The sequence below is a fragment of the Vigna umbellata genome, chromosome 4, assembly GCF_029865625.1.
Source record: "Vigna umbellata cultivar VRB3 chromosome 4, Vumbellata_1.0, whole genome shotgun sequence".
Taxonomy (NCBI): domain Eukaryota; kingdom Viridiplantae; phylum Streptophyta; class Magnoliopsida; order Fabales; family Fabaceae; genus Vigna; species Vigna umbellata.
In genome coordinates, this window is record NC_142168.1 from 66,165,912 (window position 1) to 66,173,579 (window position 7,668).

The 7,668-nt window shown below is 32.2% G+C and overlaps 1 long non-coding RNA gene across 3 annotated transcripts; it reads right to left on the bottom strand.

The window, feature by feature from the left end:
* Positions 1-357: 357 nt before the first annotated feature.
* LOC148200994 (uncharacterized) lies at positions 358-4,754 on the bottom strand. 3 transcript variants are annotated; one of them, XR_015785440.1, is made up of 7 exons: positions 4,623-4,754; positions 4,319-4,410; positions 3,633-3,746; positions 2,678-2,725; positions 2,527-2,587; positions 2,026-2,171; positions 358-687 (listed from the first exon to the last, which is right to left on the bottom strand). It is a non-coding gene; the product is annotated as an uncharacterized LOC148200994 (long non-coding RNA). The 3 variants fall into 3 exon arrangements; XR_015785441.1 differs by lacking the exon at positions 2,527-2,587 and having other exon boundaries at positions 2,026-2,134; XR_015785439.1 differs by lacking the exon at positions 2,527-2,587.
* Positions 4,755-7,668: the final 2,914 nt, after the last annotated feature.

Sequence of the window (7,668 nt, forward strand, 5' to 3'; positions counted from 1 at the left end):
ATAACCTCCAAAATCCGTATATAAAATGATATTACATACGGATTATATACGGACAAAAATCCGTATATAAAAAGGGCGTAGATAAATTATATACGGATATATCCGTATATAATTTACATACAGAAAAATCCGTATATAATTTACATACGGAAAATCCGTATATAAAATCCGTATATAATTATATACGGAAAAATCCGTATGTAATTTATGATTTTATAAAAAAAAAAAATTGGTGATTTTTTACAGAAAAAAAAAAATATTCAGCACTTACACATACATTAATCACAAACTTGTAATATACATATAACTAGTAATCACAATAACTTTTTTTCAACACCATATCAAACATTTCACATTTAAAAGAGATATATATTACATAAAAATCATTATCAAACAACATAGAATGACAAACAATTCATAAGATGTCAAACAACATAGAATGACAAGTGTAAAGTTTCCTAATATGCAATCAATAAATTTTAGAATTCATAAGATGTCAAACAACATAGAATGACAGGTCTAGAGTTTCCTAATAATCAATCACTAAGGATTTTCTTCATCTGGGCGTTGATCTTGTTGCACTCCATCACCATGATAACAACTTCACCACATATTGCTTTTTCCCTTCTCCTTATTAGATTGTGCTGAGAGTGGAGGAGGTGGGTCAGAACCACTAGATGCCATGTCCTGACAAAAATAAATGCAATTGGATGGTCATACATAAAGTTGACAAACTTTATTAAACAATTAAGATGGTAAAAACATTGAAGAACATTAAGATGAATTTAAAAAAACTCATAGCATTATAAAAGGTTTTTTACATTGTGTTAGGTTAAGAAGAATGAAACCAAGATTAATGCACAGTAACCTAATCTACTAGAATGTGATTTAAATGTTGTTGGAGGCCCTTCTATACAACAGTATGTAAATAAATACAATTGCAATCTGCACAAAGGTATTTTGATTACTTGGTGGTATGAGTCCTTTATTTAGGTATCAGTTTGCATGTTAAGAGGGAGTGGGACATGATAGGAAATGTAGGAGGGAAATAGAAAGGTATTATAAAATATAAAAGGTTAAATATAAACCATGTAAAAAATTTCTAATTAAAACATCTCTCAACCAGACTCTTAATCTTTAAATCTTATATATCTTTTACATTGAAATAAAAGTTGTAAAATAATTTTAAAGATTAAGGGAATAGATAGAACTTGTAAAATTAAAATTAAAATTTGATATAGTGAATGTGAATTAGAAATGAACTTAACACATGGTTTGGATTGAGCATGATAAAAGAAAAAAAATAAGATTAATGTATCAAAAGTTTAATGAGTGTGACTTTTCATTTTCTAAATTTTAAAGAGCCAAGTGAGTATAACTTTTCATTTTTCTAAATTTTAATGAGTTTTGGAAGTTTAATTACCTGTCGCAAGATCCAAATAGGGTTAACATTGACGAGATACTCCTAATATTTTGAGAAAATAGGTTAGAAAACTTTCTATTTCCCTCCTATATGTTTCCTATCATAATGGGTAAGGCAATTTTTATCAGTATGTAAGGCAATTTTTGACTTAGTACAACATATCAATTTAATGCTATTATTGGAGAATGCAATTAGACTTTATGATCATTATATATATATATATATATATATATATATATATATATATATATATATATATATATATATATATATATATATATATATATATAAACCAAGAATATAGATTGAGCTCTCGAATTCCCAATTTGAAGTATGCAAGCTCCAACTTATTACAAACAGACTATACTAAACCTGATTTAGAAGACAAAAAATGTAGTAGGATTATAACTTGTGTGGTCAAATCATGGATTTGGTAGCAAGATTAGAAGTTGCATGTGAGTAAGATGTTCTAAACTAAACAATAAATGACATAAACATAAATGATTCATGCACTTGCAATATTTAAAAGCAACCAGAAAAGGCATAAATTAAATTTAAAGTAATCTTCAAAAGCTTTATTCTTGAAATTTTTCACAACTTACAAGAGAATATGGTCTTAGAAATCAGGATGAGGTATATGGTATCTAACACATAATTTTGTTGAAACTTTCTTATCTGGCCTTCCCAGCTCTACTGCATAAGATGGTCCTCCTGCTTGAAACCAACTGAATGTTCATTTTCTGTTCAGCTAATTGTACAAGGAATAAAATGTCAAACATTATTTTCCACATAACCAAAAAAGAACTATTAAGACAAATCAAAGAAAATATCATACTCTATGGATTATGCAGGGATCCTAATCTTCCTAAAATACCTGTCTAATTCAATCCCAAAAGTAACAATAATTGTCCTCTTAAATCTCCCGTTCTTCCTTTATACAATGTAATAAACTCTTCTTGCTATGTCTCTGGTGACCTTATATAGTATTGTTACTTATTGTATAGACAAATGCTATACTAGGATTGAACTTACTTTACAACCGATACAATTTATGAATTTTGATTAGAAGTTGTATTGCAAAAGATATAGCTTATTATAATTACCAGAGTTATGGCATCCCTAGTTGTATTGCAACATATGATTGGTACAGGTTGTAGTGCTAACCTACAGTATAGCAATCCAATAGCATTCTTTCAATTTTATTAAAGAAAAAGGCTTCAAAATTACATTTAAAGCTTCATTATCAAAACTTACATGAAACTTTGATCTGTTTGTAGAAGTTCAAGTATTCCCCTGAAACACCTAATGGATAGTAGTAGATAGGCAGTTAGATACACTTATACTTGAAATGGACTAAAGAAAATAAGGCACACATATCAAGTAAGGCTGAAGAAGGTAAACAACCTATAGATATTATGATAAAAATATAAGACTCAACTTATTGTAAACAATAAGTCATATTATTAACCAAAGAAAAAAATATTGTTAGTCAAAACACAATGATAACAATGACAGTAGATTATTATGAACTAACATCTATTTTTATGAACTAACATCTATTTTTATGTATTAACCAGGACTTTGTCACCTATGGTATATTTTATTAAGATATTATGTTTAACTTAAAATTTGAATTATGTTGTGAATTACATGAGATGTGTTATTTGATGGAGAATTAATTTGCGCATTTAAACTCTTTCAAAATGCCAAAAACCAATGCATTCTACCTCATAATACATTGGATTGGATTGAAATGAACTTTACAATTAAAGTGTAAAATCAACAGAAGATCAAATCACAAAAAACTAATAAATTGGTGAAAGAAATTCGGAATGAGATTGTGGAAGTTACTATAATCGATGGCTGGGCAAATAATCCTACCATAATTCCTTGAAACAAATAGCTCTTAATAAGTAAATAAATTAAGTTCAAATAAATCAAATAGAGAATTGAATTCTTCATGTTAACAAAACTGTTGAAGAAAGTGAATTATTTAATGCTATACAATACTACCTCAATCTCATGGAGAACAAATTAATATCCTTATCAAGTGTATCAAGAAGTATAAAAATAAATGTTACTTGGAGTAAGCCATCTAACACAGAGTACACGACTAACAGAGAAAATAATATGCAAGGAGTAAGCCTTATACCAACTAAGGAAACAAAACGTGAGGCTGGAGTTCTTAGTTCAAAATTAAGAGCCTTACTGTGTAGGGAATTTGGATGCACAGAGGCTGGTAGCCTACATCCAGGAGCTCATTTTCCCACATGGAGGCCTTTGAGTGTGCTTCCAAGTACTTCTCAAGCAAATTAAATGAAACCTACAGTAGAAAAATAAGTTGAAAGGATTAATCAGTTATTCTTGTGTTTACTGCTATATGTAATGATATCAAAAAGGTCCCTTGCTTACCCAGGATTTCAGTTACAGAACACTATGATAGAAATTGGTTCACCTAAAACTATTCTTAACCATCTATGTAATGATATCAAACAGCTAAGATTAATTTTCTCTTGATACCCCGTAAATGTCCATAATAGGAACATTCTCTTGCCATACCATGGCATGGTTTACTATCCATAAAGCCAAGGGCAAATCTCCAGCAACTTATGTTAACATAGTAAAGCTTAACTAACATAATTACTTTTACCATATAAATAAAATCTAAGCACCATTCCATACCTCCACTGCAGTTTAACTCCTGTTACCGTTCTTTTTCTTATTAGTCAGTTTCAATCACTACAAGTGTTATTTAAATAATTATTAATAAGTTTCTTTTTAATTTCTCAACCAGTAACAGCAGCATCATTCAAAGCCGGAATTATCCAAACAAAAAACAAAAACAAATTAAAAAGCCGAGAGACGACTATGAAGAAGATGAACATGCGAACTAACCTTTTGCAGTTTGGCTCTACTCTCGTGATCAATCTTCAATCTAGGAGCTTTGGAGGCCATTGCGGAAATCAAAACGCAAGCACGAAAAGTATCTGTTTTTTAGTGCAACAAAAGCTTTAAATCTTGGGCGATTAACAAGAGGAAATAAATGTAGAAAAAAGAAATTCGTGCAAAATAGCTTTGCGGGAAGAAATAGAACCTTATCGTGCGAGGAATTGCATAATCGAAAATGGATGAGAGAAAAGAGGATTAGGGTTTTTGCAATTCAAAAAATTTAGCTCAATCAGAATTAAACATTACTTACCAATTAACCACGGTACCAAGGCTGCACAATGATGGTTCGAATGAGGGAAAATTAGGGTTTCAATGCGCGACCTACGAAAGCTCAACGAAGAGAACCGAGGCTCCACTGAAGGGGAAGGAGGGCTCGACGAGAGAAACCACGACCAGACACTGATTTAGGAAGGGTTGAAGTGAAAGAGAAAGAAGAATAGGTTTGGTGGTGGGATTGAGAAGGAGGCTGAGTGGCTCGACCCTTTTTCCAAACAAGAAATGGTTGCAGCGCGAGTGAGAAAAAAAAGAAAGGGTTGACGACTTTTTCTATATACATTCTAAAATAACTTAATTTTATTTATTTATTAATTAATTATAAATCCGTATATAAAATCCGTATATAATAAATCCGTATATAATATCTGTATATAACAAATCCGTATATAATATCCGTATGTAACATTTTTATTATATACGGATTCAAATCCGTATATAATAATTGATGGACAAATTTGTAAGCACCAAAATATGATGTCACAAACTTGTTTCACAATCGGCAAGTATGACCGAATCGTTCAAGTAATAAACTTGGTAAGACCAAGTATCGTTCTTCCCAAAGGACTCACGGCCTAGTTTAGTTATGTGATTTGTTGATTAGCTAAGACTTACAAACGAAATATTGGTTTAATGCAAGAGACGAAAATAACATGTATGCATGAATTGATCAATGGCAAAGACAAAAGATAAACACTTTCAATGGATATATGAATGAATATGTTGTTGGGGGTCAATTTCATCTCATCCACTCTCATATATTTTAGGAATTCAACATTCAAATCATCATTGTTAATGCCACTCTCTAATGTACCATTCTAGATGGCTTCTCCCTAATCAAATAGTTCATACAATTCCTAGCATTCCTAATGATTAGTTCATGAGTGCAGGAGCTTAAGGCAACCAATATACTATTGGGAGAAATTCCCCGGATCTAGATTTCCCCGTACGTGTCCGTATCAACAAAACCAATAATCATGCATTAGAATGAGTTAAACAATGCAAGCATTGAGCAAAGAGGAAAAACCCTAACTAATGATGAAAGAAAGCATATGTCTTAATTCAAAGATGTACAACAAATCCATATATGAGAGCTTCAAGAGATTACATTGATTCCCCAACAAACATACAAGGTTTAGTTCACCATATTCATGGTGAACCTAGATGAATAACAATGAAAGTATGAAAGAATAAACCCAATAAAGGTGAAGAGGTAGCCTGAGCATCCAAGATCCTCCTTCAAAGGGGTGAAAGAGAGAGTGTTTGCCTCGTTTCTGCCAAAGATCCTAACTAAAGGACGTGCAAGCCCTTATATACTAATCTAGAGTTACAAAAGATTACAAAAGCCAAGCCCAAAAAGTGCCGCTCAGCGGTATTTACCGCTCAGCGGTGGTTCGCGTCTTCTTTCTTCCCCTCAGCGGCCATTTGCCCCTCAGCGGTTCCAACGCACCTCTTGAGTGCCGCTCAGCGGTAGTTTGCCGCTGAGCGGTGCCTTCGACTTCTCCTTTTTGCACTCTTTCTTGTCTTTTCTAATGTCCTCTCTCTTCTTCACTTCTTTCACCAAATTCACCTCAAAACCTGCACAAAAACACTTAAATCAAGCATAAACCTGTCCAGCTCTCTTATTTCTGAAAATATAAAATGCATGATTTCAAGCTAGTTTCTAAGTCTAAAGGTTGCTTTTAGTATCACTTTAAGCATGAAAATAACAGTTTTTCAACTGTTATCACAACCCCAAACTTAGAACTTTGCTTGTCCTCAAGCAAAAAATGTAACTCCATCTCCAACCAATTCATATGATGGTTCACTCATTCAAAATCCTCTTTTCAAGATAAGTAATAACTTCACTCAAACTTATGACCAAGAGTTCAATCAAGATGTGCACATGCTTTAGTGTTCACAAAGTCATTTAAATTCCAACAAATGCTATTTTTCATGAATGATCAATCAATTAAGCATGGATGTTCATGTGCTTATGGAATATTTCCTCACTAGGTAAAGTGTTTCACTCAACACACAAGTGTATAAGAGGTAAAGTGTTTCACTCATTCACTCCACTATCACAATGTCACATGAATCAACTTTGCCTTTCATTTAACCACAATCAAATACATTCACAAGCATGCATCATCACAAGGACTTTTCAATGGCTTATAATGTGGCTGGGCTAACAAGAAAATTGGTTTTTCTGGATCACAAAATCCTTGAGTTAAGAGAATCATAACAACACAATCTTCTTATTCATTCCCAACTTTCTTTTGCCTTTGCTTTTGCATTTGCATTGAGCTTTGCTTTTTTTTTTTCTTTTCTTTTCTTTGCATATTCTTACTTTTTAGCTCTTAGCTCAATGCTTTTTCCTTTTTCATGTTTCCCCAATAACCCCAAACTTGAACATTTAACAATACCACACAAGATCTTCTACTTAACTCAAGGTAAAGATTTTCAATCAAGGGTGTTCAGTGTATATTTAAGGCTAAGGGTTCAAAGGATAGAACACAACGTGTTCTCTTTTAGAAGGCTAACTTTATGAATTTGGCCAATAAAAAGGGTTTCAAAAACGGCCTTTGATCATATGATGCAAAACAAGCAATTGATTCAATCATAGAAAACCTGGGCAAAGTCATTCATGCTTTCAAAGTAATAGCATTCAACAATAACAACTCTGGAGCTCAAAACCTCACATATAAGCTCATTCACATTTGACATGCACATCCTGCTTAATTTCACAATCACAATCATGATATTATGCATTTGTTCACAAAGCTTGTGAATCACCTGTATAAGCATTTTAATGTGCACATCATCTCAACATCAATCAATCAATAAGCATCATCAAGCATTACTTATCACACAATCACAGTTAATAGCAAACCATCATAAAACCAGGTGTTCAATAGAGTACATCAAACCCTAATCTAAAAACAAAAACAAATAAGTTCAGAAAACTTAAACCACAAAAGCATAATCATATGATAGCATTCATCAGTAAATGCTATCTCAGCTCCTCATCAGTCCGAGCTCTC